This window comes from Bactrocera neohumeralis, unplaced genomic scaffold (genome assembly GCF_024586455.1).
Source record: "Bactrocera neohumeralis isolate Rockhampton unplaced genomic scaffold, APGP_CSIRO_Bneo_wtdbg2-racon-allhic-juicebox.fasta_v2 cluster11, whole genome shotgun sequence".
NCBI lineage: Eukaryota > Metazoa > Arthropoda > Insecta > Diptera > Tephritidae > Bactrocera > Bactrocera neohumeralis.
The window spans coordinates 16,800,548-16,819,323 of NW_026089624.1; the positions used below are offsets into that span (position 1 = coordinate 16,800,548).

General features: G+C 37.5%; 1 pseudogene; it reads right to left on the reverse strand.

Moving 5' to 3' along the window:
- Positions 1-3,226: 3,226 nt before the first annotated feature.
- Positions 3,227-15,220, reverse strand: LOC126766027 (histone deacetylase 6-like; annotated as a pseudogene).
- Between the last annotated feature and the right edge of the window lie 3,556 nt (positions 15,221-18,776).

The window sequence follows — 18,776 nt, forward strand, 5'->3', positions numbered from 1 at the left end:
ACTTCGTCTATCTTGGAACCAGCGTAAACACCACCAAAAATACCAGCCTGGAAATCCAACACAATCCAACTCTTGCCAACAGGTGCTACTTCGGACTGAGTAGAGAATTGAGAAGCAAAGTCCTCTCTCGACGAACAAAAACCAAACTCTATAAGTCACTCATTATTGTCGTCCTGCTAGTCGACGTTGCGAGTTTTGGAGAGAAAGGTTCTGCGAAAGATTTTGGCGTCACTAGATCACTTATTATATTTCATTAATCCATTATAAGAAAATACCAGCCTGCTTACTTTAGATGGTCATTTCAGTCATACGAGGAATATTGACATTTTAGACAGCGCCCGCAAAACTGGCGTTACTCTCTTATCATAGTCACCTCATTGCTCACACAAAATGTAGCCTTTAGATAAAGCTTTAATGGATTGTCTTAAAACATTTTACAATCATGAGATAAGACCATTGCAAAAGCAAGGCTCAAAAGTGACTAAATTTGATGTTATTGACTCTTTTTCAAAGGCCTATTTTAAGGTTCAAACAGCACGGATAGCAATAAATGGTTCAAATGCACTGGTATTTATTAATTTGATAAAAACATATTCCATGAAACCAAGAAAATTAAGTAGAAGATGCACAACTAAAAGTAGAAAACAGTTTAGAAAAACCAATAACTACCACGAGTAACGCTGCCATGAATAATTGTATCACACCCTAGTAGATCTTACCAGAAGCTTAAGCAGAAACAGACTACCAGCTTCAGAGGCACACGATCAGTAACAAAGGAATTAACAACATCACCTTATAAATCTTTGGACGAAAGCATAAAAATTTTAAAAAGCGTAAAAAGGGGAAAAAGGCGAAAAGTATAAAGGATATACAGCTACCAGGTAAAAAGATCTGAGTAAAACGGACCAAGTGAAAACTGGAAAGCTCATCGAGCAGTCGGAAAAAACTTGCATTTACGGAGATCGGATGGAGAATTTTGAGCAGAAGCGCCACCAAGTAAAGCCACTAGATGCTACAAATTCTTTGAAGCACTTGATTAATATATATATATATTTGTGATTTTTTTTCAGCGACATGAGTAATATAATTTTATTAAATTTAATGACATATTATTGTACAACTTTTGAAGTATATTAAACAAAATTTTCAATGAAAAATATTAATAAATGAGCCTGTGACGGTGAATATCTAGAAGCGCCTTGAAAAAACTGAACTGAAAGCGATGAACATTACAACTCGTTACCGGATCATCTGAAACAAAAAAAATGATATGCGTTTTAAAGGTGATGTATTTCTCAAGTTAAAATTTTTTTTTTCTATTTTTTGCACCACTTGGAAGTAAAAAGCGCAGTTTTAGCTAAAAAATCGTTCATTAAAAAAGATTCGGCAATAAATTTACAAAAGTCTTTATAGAAAAAAGTTCAAAAGGATCTAGTTTTAAGAAATAATAGGAAGGTTCACAAAAAGAACCTTAGGTAATAAGTTTTTTTTCACCTTTATAGAGTTATATTACCACTTTTGCGTTCTCAGGGATCCGACATCAAAATTTTCAATTTCACGGAGTCAACTACATACCAGTAATTGACGGAATTGTAGCAGTTGGGGACAAATACTAAGTAGTGGTATCGCTTCAAACGAATTTGACGAATTACCTTACCATTTTGCGACAAATAGAAAATATATTTCACAGTTTTCCCCAATCGCACGTGACTAAAGTTTCTCAGGCAGACATGGATCAAATTTATTGATAGATTGAGATTGTAAAAGTTCACCACGGACAAGCCCGCTAAAATACATAGCTGGAACTCCGGATTTCGACGATTTTAATTAACTTAAATTTAACGCACAAGAACATCCAGTCCAGTGACCTAAATTGTTTATAGTTAGCGCAGATACAACAGCAAATCGATAAATTAACTGAGACGGTTGAATATTGTAAATCCTATAATTTTGGATACAGACGAAATTTCAAAAATATTGATCACTGAGTATACTTTAAATGTAAGCATAAGTGATATTGTATTCTAAGTCAAAAAATTTTAAAATAACGAAGTAACATCATTGTTAAGTTTCCAAGATTACAGGAAGTATGCGGCTTAGTTAGGGTTTTTCGGTGGCACACGAAGACAAATAATTTTTTTTGGAAACCGAGGCCTTTGCGGATTACGTCCATTCAGCAATTCCGGTTACAATCTGCACGGAAAACCATCTTCTCTGTACATTTACCCACCGGAACAGAAACCAAAAAATGTTGTTTATCAAGCGGCGTTACACTGAAAAAAATGTAGAAAAATTGCAAAAAAATTATTTTCAACACAATATAAATTCAACTTTCTTTTTATTTCAAAACACATAATCACATAATAATAATTCACGCAGGACAACAGCTGCGGGGTCAGCAAGTAAGAATATAAAAATAGGATAAAAATTTAAAACACACAAAAGTTAAATTATAAAGAAAACAGATAAGGAAAGGCTTAGTTCAAACATTTCATACTTCTGAAAACTTGCTTGGATCAAAACCGGCGAAAACATTGTTAATTTTACAATAATTGCTTTTTTTTACTTTTTGTAAAAACAGTCATAATTTGAATTGCTTCTAAAGTTAAGCTACACTTATTCATACATTTGTATGTAACTTAATAATTTCCCTCGAACAAATCTCTTTGTATAAATATATTAATTTAGAGTTATGTCATTAAAATAAAAATTAAATATTATCATATAGTAGTATTGAGTTTTCTTACAATCTCTTAACAGCAGCTATAGCTTCTAAAATACGTAATAAATTCATCTTGATTAAAAATAAAATCAGCCAGCGAGCAAACTCGGTATTTTGCATTAAGTTGAAGAACAATAAATTTCCAGTATAAAAATGCAAGTCGATTTCTTTTTACGACACATAAGTATGTATTTGTGTGGACCAAACATGTGTGTTTTATGTGGACCAGATACGCGGTATAAGTGATTTAATGTACATTTTTCATTTTTTTGTTGTTGCTTTCAAGTCTTTGGTTAGTCTGCATGAGAAAAAATTGTGTTTCTAATAGAAATATATGTATAGACGTCGTCGCAAGTGAGCAATGTATTTAGTATACATATTGTAACAGATATACATACACATACATATATATATATGTAAGTATCATATATAGTACTAATAGATAAATCATCAACTTGATATAAAGTAATACAACAATTTAATATAGAGGCTATAAATCAACGGCCAAAGGTACTGGGCGAAAAAATGGAAAACATGTTTAAGCGGTGGAAATGATGTACACAAATAATTTTGTACTGTCGTCAGCAATAATAACAGATATTGTCAGTTGCTCGGTTCAAGTTGTATACTAAACACATGCGCATCGTCGGCATCACAGTCATCGTTATCGCTGTCATCGCCGTTTGCGTTTTGCCGGTCCGGGTATGACCACACCATGTCTTCACCGAATTTATGACGATGTAGTCGATTTTTGTATACATGCAATTCACTGTTATCTGTATACGCCTCACACGGATAACATCAAACGGACAAATCGCTGAAGCTAAGCGCCAACGGATGTGATTGCTCTATGCTATGGAAAAGCATATGTTCCATGACGTAACGACCGCAGAGTACTTTGTAACAGCTCAGACATATCCAGTTTTCGGCGGTTGATGAGCACTGCTCGCAAGGTGCATTCCTGTCTATGGTTTTCGGCGCCTCCTCAGGACGCAACTGTTTTAAATAAGGACATGTCTTTAATGGAGCAACGGCGAACATTTCATTATTTTGCAAAGCCTCTAAGTTTTCGGTGAGAAATTCGGTTAGGGTTTTAACTTTTACCTTCGGCTTACTGCCGCTTGGTTCCAACGCCACCTCCGTGTCAGCGACATTTTCACAGCCAACGACGCCTTTCCAGCCGAAACGAGCACTAATTCCGGATCGAATTCATAAGCTATGGGCATAACGAGCTGTTGGACGGCCATTACATACTCCATATCGCCCATGCCTTTCTTATTCCACGGTATATTGACCACGTCGTGGTCGGCATCTTTGCTCTTCGGAAAGAAAGTGCCATTATCATAGCGATGTATGCTTATATATAGCAGATTCGGATTCGATTCGAAGATATGCTGTGTGCCATTGCCATTGTGCAGAAGCCATGTGGTATATCAGGCTCAGCATGGTGACCGGGTGGACGGACAATGCACACGCTGCTGCTCGCTTCGCCAGTCAGCACTTTGTCGGCCACCTGAAGCACAGATCCGGCGGCCAGCCTGGCGCAATCGAAAGTTTTCGGATGAAAATAGACCGAACTATATTTCTCACCCATGCCTTGCAGCTCATCCTTATCGCTACTGCGTCGTATGAAGTTGACGTGTGCACGTGTGTGCGCCAAACAACTCTCGGCAGCTGTTTCATACGTTCGGTGAGCTTGTAGTCTTTTTTATACCCTGAACAGGGTATATTAAGTTTGTCACGAAGTTTTTAACACCCAGAAGGAAGCGTCGGAGACCCTATAAAGTATATACATATATAAATGATCAGTATGTTGACCGATTAGAGTCGATTTAGCCATGTCCGTCTGTCTGTCTGTATATATTCGAACTAGTCCCAGAGTGTTCAAGATATCGTTTTGAAATTTTGTAAACGTCATTTTCTTTTCAAGACGCTGCTCATTTGTCGGAACTGCCGATATCAGACCACTATAACATATAGCTGCTATACAAACTGAACGATCGGAATCAAGTTCTTGTATAGAAAACTTTTACATTTGACAAGATATATTCACGAAATTTGGTATAGATTATTTTCTAAGGCAACAATGTAATCTTCGAAGAAATTGTTCAGATCGGTTAACTATAGCATTTAGCAGCCATACAAGCTGAACGATCAGAAAAAAGTTCTTGTATGGAAAACTTTTGCATTTGACAAGATATATTCACAAAATTTAGTATAAAGTATTTTCTAAGGCAACAATGTAATCTCCGAAGAAATTGTTCAGATCGGTTAACTATAGCATTTAGCTGCCAGACAAACTGAACGATCGGAATCAAGGGCTTGTATGGAAAACTTTCGCATTTGACGCGGTATCTTCACGAAATCTGACATGGATTACTCCGAAAAAATTGTTCAGATCGGATCGAAAACGTAACATGCTTACACTTTTGTTCATTCACATTTATACGCCAGTTGGCTAGCCATTCTTCGACAGACCTTAAGTGCTCGGCTAATATTCTTGATGCTATTATGTGGCATTTGTTACGGCTCACTGAAGCATTATTAGCTGCTGGAAGATCTGCCAAGATCAGATTATTAGCTGTTGAAATTTTTTTCAGTGTATGTTTGAATTTTTGTTTCATCTATGTTACCTTTTTTCAAGGGCACAATGTAAAAATTGTTTGTGCCTATTATATTGCTCATTTTGGAAACAAGCGCACTTGAGCTACGCTCACGCAAATAGATTGGATGGGGTTTGGCATTCACGACCGTGGTAGAACCCTTTGCTTCGCCGTTAGGCTCTTTGCTTAATAAAGCAGATCTGTTGCCATTAAGAATTTCTGGCTTTTTACTGTTTGGCGTGCCTGCTTGAAATTTTTTGCCTGTTTTAATAGGACTCAATTTCCTTTTTACATCAATACCGGTCTGAACTGATGGCCCTTTTTTGCTTGGTATATTCTCACCTTGCTTGATCGCTGCGATGACTCATCATCGCCGTTACATTTTTTTTTGCCAGGAGTTGCTTTTGTTGGCTCGACAAAGCTGAAGTAGTCATTTAAGGAATGGCTACGGTTTTGCGGGTGAGGCTGAGAAGCACTCATTATTGTTTGTTTTTTCTGTTTTGTTTTTATATATTTGTTTTGTGCACTATTTGTTAATGTTTATTATTAATAGTTTGTGTGCACTGTTTTTTATTTGTTTGCTTTTTTTTTGCAAAAATCAGAATCACGGAGCGAATTCAAAAACACGTCCATATACCTTAAACACTTTGAAAAAGCTTTAGTGTATATTTATTTCGACTATTACAAAATAAAGATGTGCCAAATGAACTTCATTTCTTCAAAGAAAATTGATGACCTTCATGAAATATGCATATTCGCATTATTTCGTTATCATTTCCATATTTGTACCAATAGAATTTCTATGGCATATACATATGTATATTATTTCTTTGACAAAGCAAATGCAAGCCACATACATATGTACTTATGTACATATGTACATACATTCATAATAACAAGTGTCGCACGCATCTTTCGCATGGCCGAAACTCACGCTTTGTCAAAGAGTCAATGTGTCGAAGCACTGACACGACGACAAATCGTCACAATATTGTGTTGCTGGTAGAAAATCCGAGCTGTGCCGAAAGAATCTAACAAACGATCGCCGATTGTCACCGCTTTCCTTGCTGCTCGAACAGCTTCGCCGACAAGCTAGCGTAAATATGTAAGCGTTAAACGTTTAACGCAACCTTTTCCGAACTCGCATAAGAAGTTTAACTTCAATAAAAGTCGAATTGCAATCACGTATTCAGCGTTTGAAAAACTACGCTACTCTCGTAGCATTTCATTTTACTCTTGCTACCGCTCTCACTTTGTCGGGAGCCGCAGCATAGCCTTAGCATAACAATGTAAAGTATGTGCTCTACTCTGCTCCGAGTTTTGTTAGGTAAAAAACTATAGCTGGAGCGGGAGCAAAAAATTAAATTCTGCGCTATGCTCTGGCGTAGCGGTAGCACAGCAGAGCAAATGAAAATTTTCATGTGCTACAGCTCCCGAATGTGTTTGTTGTTTTTGTTTTTTTTTGCTATTTTCTGGCATTTACAAGTATGGTACAAGTTGGTATATAAAAGAAAGTCGGTTATAACTCAAGAACGGCTGAACCGATTTGGCTTAAAATTGGTGGGGAGGTAGTTTAGAAGCAGGGTAAGGACATAGGATACATTTTATCTCTTTATGCTAAAATTCAATACAGCTCATAAATACAAAAATTATATTTCAAATCATAAGCATTTGTTCAAAATTTATGTAAGAATCATTTAAAAATTTTAGTAATTCAAAAATTGAAAGACATAAGGAAAAATTTTCATTTCCAAACATGCTTAGTATATGGGTTATACTGATTTTGCTTCTTAACCAGGTAGTTTTTTTTTTAAGACGAGCCCGTCCGATATACATATTTAATATCACAACAAAAAATGGCATTGGAATTTTCATCGTCAAGGCACTGCGGATACTTTGCTAGATTATTGGTCAAGGACGCAAATGCATTCATAACAAACCAAACGCGATATCTAACGTAAAGATAAAGCGGAATAATTGGAGTGTTGATAAAAAGGTTTATTATAATTTTAGATATACAGAAATCTTTTCGATTCTTTGCAATATACATTGAAGTATGTATTTGCGTACAATTTCAAACTGCTTCTTCCTAAAAAATTATAAAATTACTAAATATTGGGAATGGTAGAATAGAACTGCAAATACACAGTGCAATGGATTAACACATTCGCGTAAATTTCGGGAATTCCCGTCATTCATGTTTCCTTCAATAAAACAATTGCGGGAATTCCCGCGCTATATTCCCGCAATTTCTTCCGCACATATAAAAATGCCATAAAATACCTCTGATCTGTAGGAATTTAAAGATAAAAATCAGGATTTTAGTGTATTTTCTATGGAAAATTTTTACATGCCTCGGTCCAGTTCTTAATGTAAATATTTAGGGCTAAAATTTTCAGGAATTTTTTTGGGGAAAAAATTAATCTTCTTCTTATTTCAAGGAAATTTCGTGATAGGACTGAAAAAATTAATCTTCTTCTTCTTAATTGGCGTAGAAACCGCTTAAGCGATTATAGCCGAGTTAACAACAGCGCGCCAGTCGTTTCTTCTTCTCGCTACGTGGCGCCAATTGGATATTCCAAGCGTAGCCAGGTCCTTCTCCACTTGGTCCTTCCAACGGAGTGGAGGTCTTCCTCTTCCCCCGGCGGGTACTGCGTCGAATATTTTCAGAGCTGGAGTGTTTTCGTCCATCCGGACAACATGACCTAGCCAGCGTAGCCGCTGTCTTTTAATTCGCTGAACTATGTCGATGTCGTCGTATATCTCGTACAGCTCATCGTTCCATCGAATGCGGTATTCGCCGTGGCTAACGCGCAAAGGACCATAAATCTTTCGCAGAACTTTTCTCTCAAAAACTCGCAACGTCGACTCATCCGTTGTTGACATCGTCCAAGACTCTGCACCATACAGCAGGACAGGAATTATGAGTGACTTATAGAGTTTGGTTTTGTTTGTCGAGAGAGGACTTTGCTTCTCAATTGCCTACTCAGTCCCCAGTAGCACCTGTTGGCAAGAGTTATCCTGCGTTGGATTTCTAGGCTGACATTGTTGGTGGTGTTTACGCTGGTTCCAAGATAGACGAAATTATCTACGACTTCAAAGTTATGACTGTCAACAGTGACGTGAGTGCCAAGTCGCGAATGCGACGACTGTTTGTTTGATGACAGGAGATACTTCGTCTTGCCCTCGTTCACTGCCAGACCCATTTTCTGTGCTTCCTTGTCCAGCCTGGAGAAAGCAGAACTAACGGCGCGGGTGTTGAGGCCGATGATATCAATATCATCGGCATACGCCAACAGCTGAACACTCTTATAGAAGATGGTACCTTCTCTATTTAGTTCTGCGGCTCGAACTATTTTCTCCAAAAGCAGGTTGAAAAAGTCGCACGATAGGGAATCGCCTTGTCTGAAACCTCGTTTGGTATCGAACGGCTCGGAGAGGTCCTTCCCGATCCTGACGGAGCTTTTGGTGTTACTCAACGTCAGTTTACACAGCCGTATTAGTTTTGCGGGGATACCAAATTCAGACATCGCGGCATAAAGGCAGCTCCTTTTCGTGCTGTCGAAAGCAGCTTTGAAATCGACGAAGAGGTGGTGTGTGTCGATTCTCCTTTCACGGGTCTTTTTTTCTTTGGCGCATGGTGAATATCTGGTCGGTTGTTGATTTGCCAGGTCTGAAGCCACACTGATAAGGTCCAATCAGTTTGTTGACGGTGGGCTTTAATCTTTCACACAATACGCTCGATAGAACCTTATATGCGATGTTGAGGAGGCTAATCACACGGTAGTTGGCGCAGATTGTGGGGTCTCCTTTTTTATGGATTGTTCATAGCACACTTAAATTCCAATCGTTGGGCATGCTCTCGTCCGACCATATTTTACAAAGAAGCTGATGCATGCTCCCTATTAGTTCTTCGCCGCCGTGTTTGAGTAGCTCGGCCGGTAGTCCGTCGGCCCCTGCCGCTTTGTTGTTCTTGAGGCGGGCAATTGCTATTCGAACTTCTTCATGGTCGGGTAATGGAACGTCTGCTCCATCGTCATCGATTGGGAATCGGGTTCTCCTTCTCCTGGTGTTGTGCGTTCACTGCCATTCAGCAGGCTGGAGGAGTGTTCCCTCCATAATTTAACTATGCTCTGGGCATCAGTGACTAGATCACCTTTGGGGGTTCTACAAGAGTATGCTCCGGTCTTGAAGCCTTCTGTAAGCCGCCGCATTTTCTCGTAGAATTTTCGAGCATTACCCCTGTCGGCTAGCTTATCAAGCTTTTCCTACTCACGCATTTCGGCCTCTTTCTTCTTCTGTCTGCAAATGCGTCTCGCTTCCCTCTTCAACTCTCGGTATCTATCCCACCCCGCACGTGTAGTGGTCGATCGTAACGTTGCGAGGTAGGCAGCCTGTGTCTCTCCGCTGCGACACGGCACTCCTCGTTGTACCAGCTGTTCTTTTGCACTTTCCGAAAACCAATGGTTTCGGTTGCAGCTGTACGTAAGGAATTTGAAATGCCGTCCCACAGTTCCTTTATACCGAGTTGTTGACTAGTGCTCTCCGAAACAGGAGTGCAAGCCGAGTAGAAAATCGTTCGGCTGTCTGTTGTGATTGCAGCTTCTCGACGTCGAACCTTCCTTGTGTTTGTTGGCGTGCGTTTTTTGCTGCACAGAGGCGAGAGCGAATCTTAGCTGCAACAAGATAGTGGTCCGAGTCGATGTTAGGACCTCGGAGCGCACGCACGTCTAGAACACTGGAGACGTGTCTTCCGTCTATCACAACATGATCGATCTGGTTGGTGGCTTTCGATCCGGAGACAGCCAGGTAGCTTGATGTATTTTCTTGTGCTCGAATCTAGTACTACAGATAACCATATTTCGGGCCCCGGCGAAGCAATCAGCCGCAACCCATTTGGGGATGTTTCGTCGTGGAGGCTGAATTTACCGACCGTAGTGCCAAAGATACCTTCTTTGCCCACCCTGGCGTTAAAGTCGCCAAGCACGATTTTGACATCGTGGCGGGGCAGCGCTCATCGGTGTGCTCCAAGCACTCATAAAGGCATCTTTGGTCACATCGTCCTTCTCTTCCGTCGGGGCGTGGGCGCAAATCAGCGATATGTTGAAGAACCTCGCTTTGATGTGGATTGTGGCTAGACGTTCATTCACCGCAGTGAATGATAGTACTCGGCGACGGAGTCTCTCTCCCACCACGAATCCTACACCAAACTTGCGCTCCTTTATATGGCCACTGTAGTAAATGTCACAAGGACCTACTCGTCTCTGTCCTTGTCCCGTCCATCGCATTTCTTGGACGGCGGTTCGCCTTTGTCTTTACGAGGACATCAACCAGCTGGGCAGCGGCACCTTCCCAATTAAGGGACCGGACATTCCAGGTGCATGCCCTCAATTCGTAGTCCTTATTTCGTTTGCCATGGTCGTCATCAAAAGGGGGGTCTCTCATCCGAGGCTGGTTGTAGCTCTTCACTGGGGGTGTTTTTACGTGGCGGGTCCCAAACCCAGCGCACAACCCTTGTAGGCAATGTTTCGCCTTCTCACTTTAGCTCGCCTTCGAACGGGTGTTCTTAGGCTACCCAGAGGATACTTGGTCAAAGACCGGAAGTAGTGAGCTGCTTGAGCCATGTGTAAAAGAATCGTTTCTGGCCACTCCCAAGTGAATGGCGATCAGAGAACTTTCCTCACTTGCGTGAACTTCTACACATGACTCCATCCTCCAAAAAAAAATTAATAGTTCAAAGAAAAACAAACACTCTAATGTATATAAAAAGGGGGAAAGTATTTGTACATAGTTAAAATTAATTTCGAAAATTCATAGTAATTGAGTATTGTAATACATTTGGAATAGATGATGTTTTTGGTAATATAAAATTGGTAAATATTTTACATAATAAAAAAAAATTTATAATTTATTCAATTATTATCTAATTCACTTTATTAATATATTTCTTAAAATATTTGATTTTAGATTTATAAAGGCACTTGACGCAACAAGTGCCAAAATGATTTGCAAAACATTGTTTTGTTTGAATTATTCAATTAATTCAAGTATAATGCCAGAAAATAGCAAAAAAGAAAAAAAAACAACAAACACATTCGGGAGCTGTAGCACATGAAAATTTTCATTTGCTCTGATGTGCTACCGCTCCCAATTTTTTGCTACCGCTACGCCAGAGCATAGCGCAGAATTTAATTTTTGCTCCCGCTCCAGCTATAGTTTTTTACCTAACAAAACTCGGAGCAGAGTAGAGCACATACTTTACATTGTTATGCTAAGGCTATGCTGCGGCTCCCGACAAAGTGAGAGCGGTAGCGATAACATAGCAATAATTTTAGAAATTTTGCTGCTACGGAGTAGTAAATGAGAACCCTGCACATATTATAGCCGCCAGTAAGCCAATAAGTCTCTGCATTAATTTTCTACAGAGATCAAGAGGTTTGTTCACTTTGCTTATGCACATAAATCCGAGGAATACGAGATGATACTACATACATATTTTGCTGCGATAGTATATCCAATAATGACATTTGCGCCAATTACTTGAAAAAGGTAACAACATGCAGAAAGTACTAGAAAATCTACAGAGAGTGGCGCGTCACACATCAATCTCATCTGGTTAGTAAAGAAATAAGTCTATTAACTGAAGTTTGCTCCACTACTGCGTGCTTCATCTGGAGAAGATATTCAAGTTTTCGGAAAAGTATAGATCGAGATCGCAATTGGAAAGACAGCAGTGTTACACAATTTTATAGTAGCAGATAACGTCGACGAAGTTATAATTGGAGTAGACTTTTTAGCAAATCAAGGAATCACAATTGGCATGGAGAACAGGATTCTGGCTAATACAAATGTGGCCACTAATGTTCTATTACGTAAACAAGTACAACGTTAGACGAGTGACAAAAACAGAGAGCCAGCAGAATCCACCAAAGTCAGAAGCCAAAAAGCCGCCTTGTTCTGTAGCAAAAATCAGTTACTCAATGTATACGTAAATTGCTGTACTTTTACAGTAGCTATGTTTTTTTATTATTTTTATTATTATTATTATTATTTTTTTTGAATAATGAAATATTCAAAAGATTCTTACAAACATGAATTTTGAACAAATGAAATATAATTTTTTTATTTATGAATTGTATTGAATTTTACCATAAAGAGATCGAAAAAAAAAGATAAAGAGATAGCCTGTGTCCTTACCCTGGTTCCAAGCTACCTCCCCACCAATTTTCTGTCGAATCGGTTCAGCCGTTCTTGAGTTATAAGTGGTATAACTAACACACTTTCTTTTATATACATATGTATATAGATTATCAAACATAAGAAATATTTTAAAAGTAGCTATTTGCCCATTAACTACAAATATTGTTTTGATAATTTCATAATTCAATTATGATGTTATCAGTTTTGCATGCATATCAATTGATACCATAACATGTAAACGTATCACTATATAATATAAACAAAATCGCTTTTTCAGTCCCTATATCCCTTTGTATAATTAAATTTTTAAAGCTACGCAACGGATTTTGTTGCGGTTTTATTTAATAGATAGAGTGATTGAAGAGGAAGGTTTATATGCATAATAACATCCATTAAATAGTGGAGAAATACTGTTATTTTTGAAGTTTCTAATGTGATGTCGTAAATAATTAAATTTTTTCCGTTTACATTGACGTTTACAACGCAGACTGAACCCTACGAGATTTATCAAAATCGTGTATCAAGTATTGTACACAATTCTATAGAAAACTCCGCGATAGTATAAGTCTATCTCTTATGGATATCTCACAATAACATTTTTTTGTCATTTATTTTTTACGACAGAAAATGGCTACTTTTCGAAGCGATTTTAACCAATACAGTATTAATCATTATCCAATTAAATACTTTAAGTACATTGTTGATTTAATATTGATTTATATGGTTATTTACAACATATGTTTTAAATTAAGAAGATATAACAGAGACTGTGGAACGTGGCGTTTGCGGCGGTACCAGCGTGTCTATAAACAGCGCGTATGTGGCCGCGATTCTCTCTATAGGACTTTGAATTTAGCAGCGATCGGACGCGTTTATTATCGGATCTTTTTAGCGAGGAAAATAACAACATTTAATAAAAACGTGCTTTTCTTCGCGACAACGTATCAGTAATTATAAGTAAGTTTCTAATGTGATGTGATCTACATATACTAAAGCGTGGACGGGTCCTATAGTAAAAATATAAGCCAAAAGGCCAACATACGTCTGTAATAGCAAAGTATATTTCTAAGCATGATTTTCATTGCTCTGTTCATTGATCACTGTTAAAATTTCTCCTTCCGAGCTGATAGTAGTGAAATCCAGGAATAAAGGGATGTCCAACTTATTCAAAATTAGCGTTTTTATAACATTTTCCATTATGGCCAGATTGAACAAAATAATAATTTGTGGGCATTTAAATTGAAACACCCAACATTTAGTACGTATAAAAATTACTATACAGTGGTTATTTATTATATGGAGAAACTATTTAAATTTTTTTAAAGTATATTAGAACAACTGACTTTTGACCTTTCAATACCCAATAAAAGGATTTAAGCTTGTTAGCTCTCAATCATTAAATGTTTTAAATCATTTTCCATTGAAAATAATACTATGATGCTTCAAATTACAAAACGTTTCATCAAATACCTTTAAATTTCACAAATTTATTTAATTTTCATTGTTTTACATTTTTTATAAGTGGTCTTGAACGATGCAACAAATCCCTCCGTTTACATATTTCTTGGTAAGATTTCAATCTGGCCATCGCTCGTTTGCAATTGATAAAGGTCAAAACCTACTGAACTCGATTAGCTGTCAAAGTTCAGTAGGTTTTGACGTATAGCAATTGCAGAATTGGACATGTCTTTATATCTTACCGAACCTTCTCTATAATTCACGTTCTCTGAAACTCGTTTCTACGGAAAAAATCCAATTTGCGCAAATATGCACGATACACACAATAGAAGCGGTGGTGAATTTTCATTTACTCGTACACTCGTGGCCATACAAAGCTCTTCAATTTTGTTTTTAGTAAGCATAAGGAAACTAAATTATGTTATCTAATTATATTATAGTTTTCAGTTTATTATGTTTAATGAGTGAAACACAAACCAGCTTTTCTGTGCTTATACAATAGCGGCCGATTTTATTGTTTTTAAAGTAATAACACAACTAAACTTCGTCATTAACTTACAGCTTTATTCACTTGCACTCAAAAAACCCAACCCTTACTATTGTGAGGTTCACTGTATGCTGATATAAAGTCAAAAGCTCAAATGTTCACAATATCCTCACAAATTTGTTATGTGTTAAAGCAGACCTCACAATACAAAATCGGTTGAATTTGTTTTGTTAATTTCAATATTTTTAAAGAAATTTGCAATCATTTTATTGAAATAGAATGGAGGAACTACTCCTAGTTTGTGCTGGTGTAAAAGAGGGTAAAGTGCAAACTAAAAACTATGTACTTTTAAATACATAGCATAAATTTTCTTTTGTAGGTTTTATAAGAAATTCGGAATCAACAGTCCACTTGAAGCTATCGATTGCAAATACATATATTGGTATTGTTTCACCACTGACCACAGACGTCACCACTTTTATCTCTCTATTTACGAATCGGGATTTTAAAGCCTTAATATAATTCCTACCATTTGTATTTTAACTAATGTTTTTATGTATAGATATTCGCTTTTTTATCATGTGTGTGACTATCGACTTCTGTTCACCGCTGTCAACGCGCGATATCCCGGGTCTTGCCATGACTCTGGTATATGGACCACATCCCCAACACGGTTGCGTTTCATATGTACATATAACACATAAAGCGATTCGTGGTTTTTAGATGACCAAGCATACCTACTAGAACCATGGCTCTTAACGCCTGTCTCAGAACCCTCAAATGCAAGGAAAGTGCGTTACAACAAGTTGCACACTAAAGATCGCAATACCATTGATTGAGCCTTATAACCCTGACAGACCAGCAAAATTAATACGCATTAAGGAACTCTAATGCGCATTGAAATTGTATGGTGACAGACGTCAGACTTGTGCATTTAGACAGCTGATTGTGAAATTTGTTTATTTATTTAAAAAAACAAGTGAAATAAAAATTGAATAAATTTGTAAGTGGTAGATACATATGTATGTATCTCTATTTTTGCCTTGGTAATCACTATGCACGTATAAATTGTTTAAATAGTTGTCACGCACATTTGAAATAAAAATACCGGGTAGCTGGAGTAGTATGATATACAATATCTATATAATCTATCTATATAAATAAAAATGAATTGTTGTTCGTTAGTCTGATTAAAACTCGAGAACGGCTGGGCCGATTGCGCTGACTTTGGTTTTAAAATGTTTGTCGTAGTCCAGGGTAGGTCTAAACGGTGAGCAAATAAGGAAAAATTACGAGTCAGATAGAGTAAAACGACAATTCCATTTTCCCATATAAAAGTTGACCACTTACTTGCTGTCAGACATTTGACGGTATTTGTACTCTCAGTTCCACTCGAATTGAAGAACGCATTAAAACAAGACTTTTGAATCGACAACATAATATCAACTTTGCTCATAACATCGTGTATTTAAATTTCAATTTCAAATTTCAAAATGTATAAATATAATTAATGTGTTGACATGTTTGATGGTGCCAACCTTACAGTGTTACCAACTCTCAAAAATACTTTTATTATAATAACGGGGCATCTCTGCCTGAGCAGACTCCACATTGCTCATTGCTTACTAGATATAGAATACTACATAGTTTGCCATATATGGTAAGCTAGAAGCTATCTCTTCAGCAGTTTAACAGCGCAGTTTTCATTTATATGAAAATTTCGAAGAGGCAACATATTCCATTTCCACATATGCCGACGGCATTTTAATTTCGGTAATATGAAAATTAGAAGAGCGAGTTAAGACGGTTGTGTTATATTATAAAAATAAAGTACATTTTCAAAGTAACATTTAATATTTAGTTTAATATTGTTAATTTATAGAAATATTATGGAAATTGGGTTGTGAAGTCTTAAACTCAATAAACTTATACAAGCATAAATCAAAATATCATTTCTCATTTTAAATTTATTATTTTAATTGGTATATACAAGTTATGCCACAATAATTATACAGTAGTCCAAAAATATTAATTCTTATTTTTCCCAGAAATACATTTGTAAAAAAAGGATCTTTATCCTTTGTTGTTATCTTATTTTTTCCAAAAATACATTTGTAAACAAAAGGATATTTATCCTTTTTTTATGTTCCACACAAAAGATTTAAGGAGTTCAAGAGCTCAAAACGTGCCCTACATCAGCTACCTACCCGACGGCATTTCGCAAATGATAAAATAAATTTTTCACGAGCTCAAAGCATACGCAGCATATTTTGCGCAAATGATTATATCATGATAGCAAATGCCCACATACAGATTTGGCAATGGCAATAACAGTTAGTATTCTATAAATTCTATCCTGTCGAGATGCCCTGTAATAAGTGTATCCGAACGTTCCATTGTTTTGTCATCTCATGTAAAAAGCACGTGTATCCGAACGTTACATTGTTTTGTCCATAAATTTATAGACTTTTTGCTGCGTTCCTACTTTAACATCCCTGGTTTTGTCATCTCATGTTAAAGAAAAGAAACATTTAATTGGAGAAATATTGAAATACTGCTAAAAGTGATTTTCTTCTCGCTGCTTACAATGCCGAGGAAAAGAAAACGACCTGATATAGGTCGTCGAAGTCGTGTAAATGTGCAACGAGCTACTTTACGCTCCAACCGCACTAATGACCAGCGAGATGCTGATAATGATAACAGTCGTACAAGTATGGGACAATTACGTTCAAGAGTAAATAACTATCAAGTGGATAGGGGGAGAATGGAACGAGTTCGTGCACATCGATCACAATAGCAGCGAGCACAGGATAACGAATTTAATCGATTCCGCAGACGCAATGCTCCTGTAAACCTCGAACGAGGAGCATTTTCCTACGATCCGGAATTTGATTATAGTGCCGACAAATCTTTGACGATTGGAGAAATGTCAATCATTTGTCAACATTGTAAAGCATTAAAGTACAGTAGTAAACCTGCAGGATTATGTTGTGCTGGTGGCAATATACAATTGCCTCAATTGGTTCCACCACCTGAACCGTTACACTCATTAGTTAATGGGATGGAAAGTCTAACCCTCAACAATCAAGCGAATCATTTCCAACAACTGCAAAATTTCTTCACGAGAATAATGAATTAGTGAAGATGTTCAAAATGACGGATCGGATATAACAGCCTAATATTGAAAGAGGGCAAAAACACCCCTGGAGAGATGCAAGGGGGTTTAATTCACCCACCAAAAAAATGGCATTTGTTTGTTGGAAAATTTGCAATCAAGAGATATTATATTCATCCCGGGAAAAAATGCATTGAAACGTGTATATGAAACCAAGGGACAGTGCTTTTAAAAACTATTAATTTTCTGGCAGGGGGAAGATGGGACCATTTTAATATCAAAATTTAATCCAACAAAGGGAATTAGATTATACAAAAAAAAATTTTTATATGTTCAATATATTAATGTATTTTTTTTCATATGTATTCCCGGGCTGATACACAAAAAAGTCAGGCCCTGAATTATTACATACAGACTATGATCCAAGGGGGTAAAACACATTTTGATGGTCAAGCCTTTCATCAATGGTGGAATGTTCCTTGAGACTGAAAGATTGACATCTTTTCTTCTTTTATTTGGGGGAACCGCTTGCGATTATAGGGCTAAACAACAGGGGCCAGTCGCCCTTTTTGCCGTGGGGCCCAAATTGATATTCCCAAACGGGGTCCTTCTCCACTTGGTCCCCAACGGGGTGGGGGCTTCCTTCCTCTGCTTCCCCGGCGGGTCTGCGTCGAATACTTTCAAGCGGGTGTTTTCATCCATCCGGACAAAATGACCTAGCCAGCGCAGCAGCTGTCTTTTAATTTGCTGAACTATGTCAATGTCGTCATATTTTCCTACAGCTCATCGTTCCTTTGGCTCGATATTGCCTTGGGCCCAAAGCGCAAAAGGGAAAAATCTTTCGCAGAATTTTTTCTCGAAAAACCAAGCGACTTATCGGTTGCTGTCATCGCCCAAGCCTCTGAATAACCCGGACGGGAAATTTTGAGCGACTTTAAAATTTAGCTTTTTTGTCGGGGAGGCTTTACTTTTTAATTCCTATAGCCGAAGTAGCACCTGTTGGCAAAAGAACCTGCGGGATTTCCAGGCTGACTTTTTGTGGGGTTAATCTGGTTCCTAAATAGACAAATTATCTAAAACCCGGGTTAGACTGTCCGTGACGTAAAAAAGGTCGCGGGCGACGACTGTTTGTTTAAACAGGAAATATTTCGTTTTGGCCTGTTCACACCAGACCCTTTTTTTCTGTGCTTC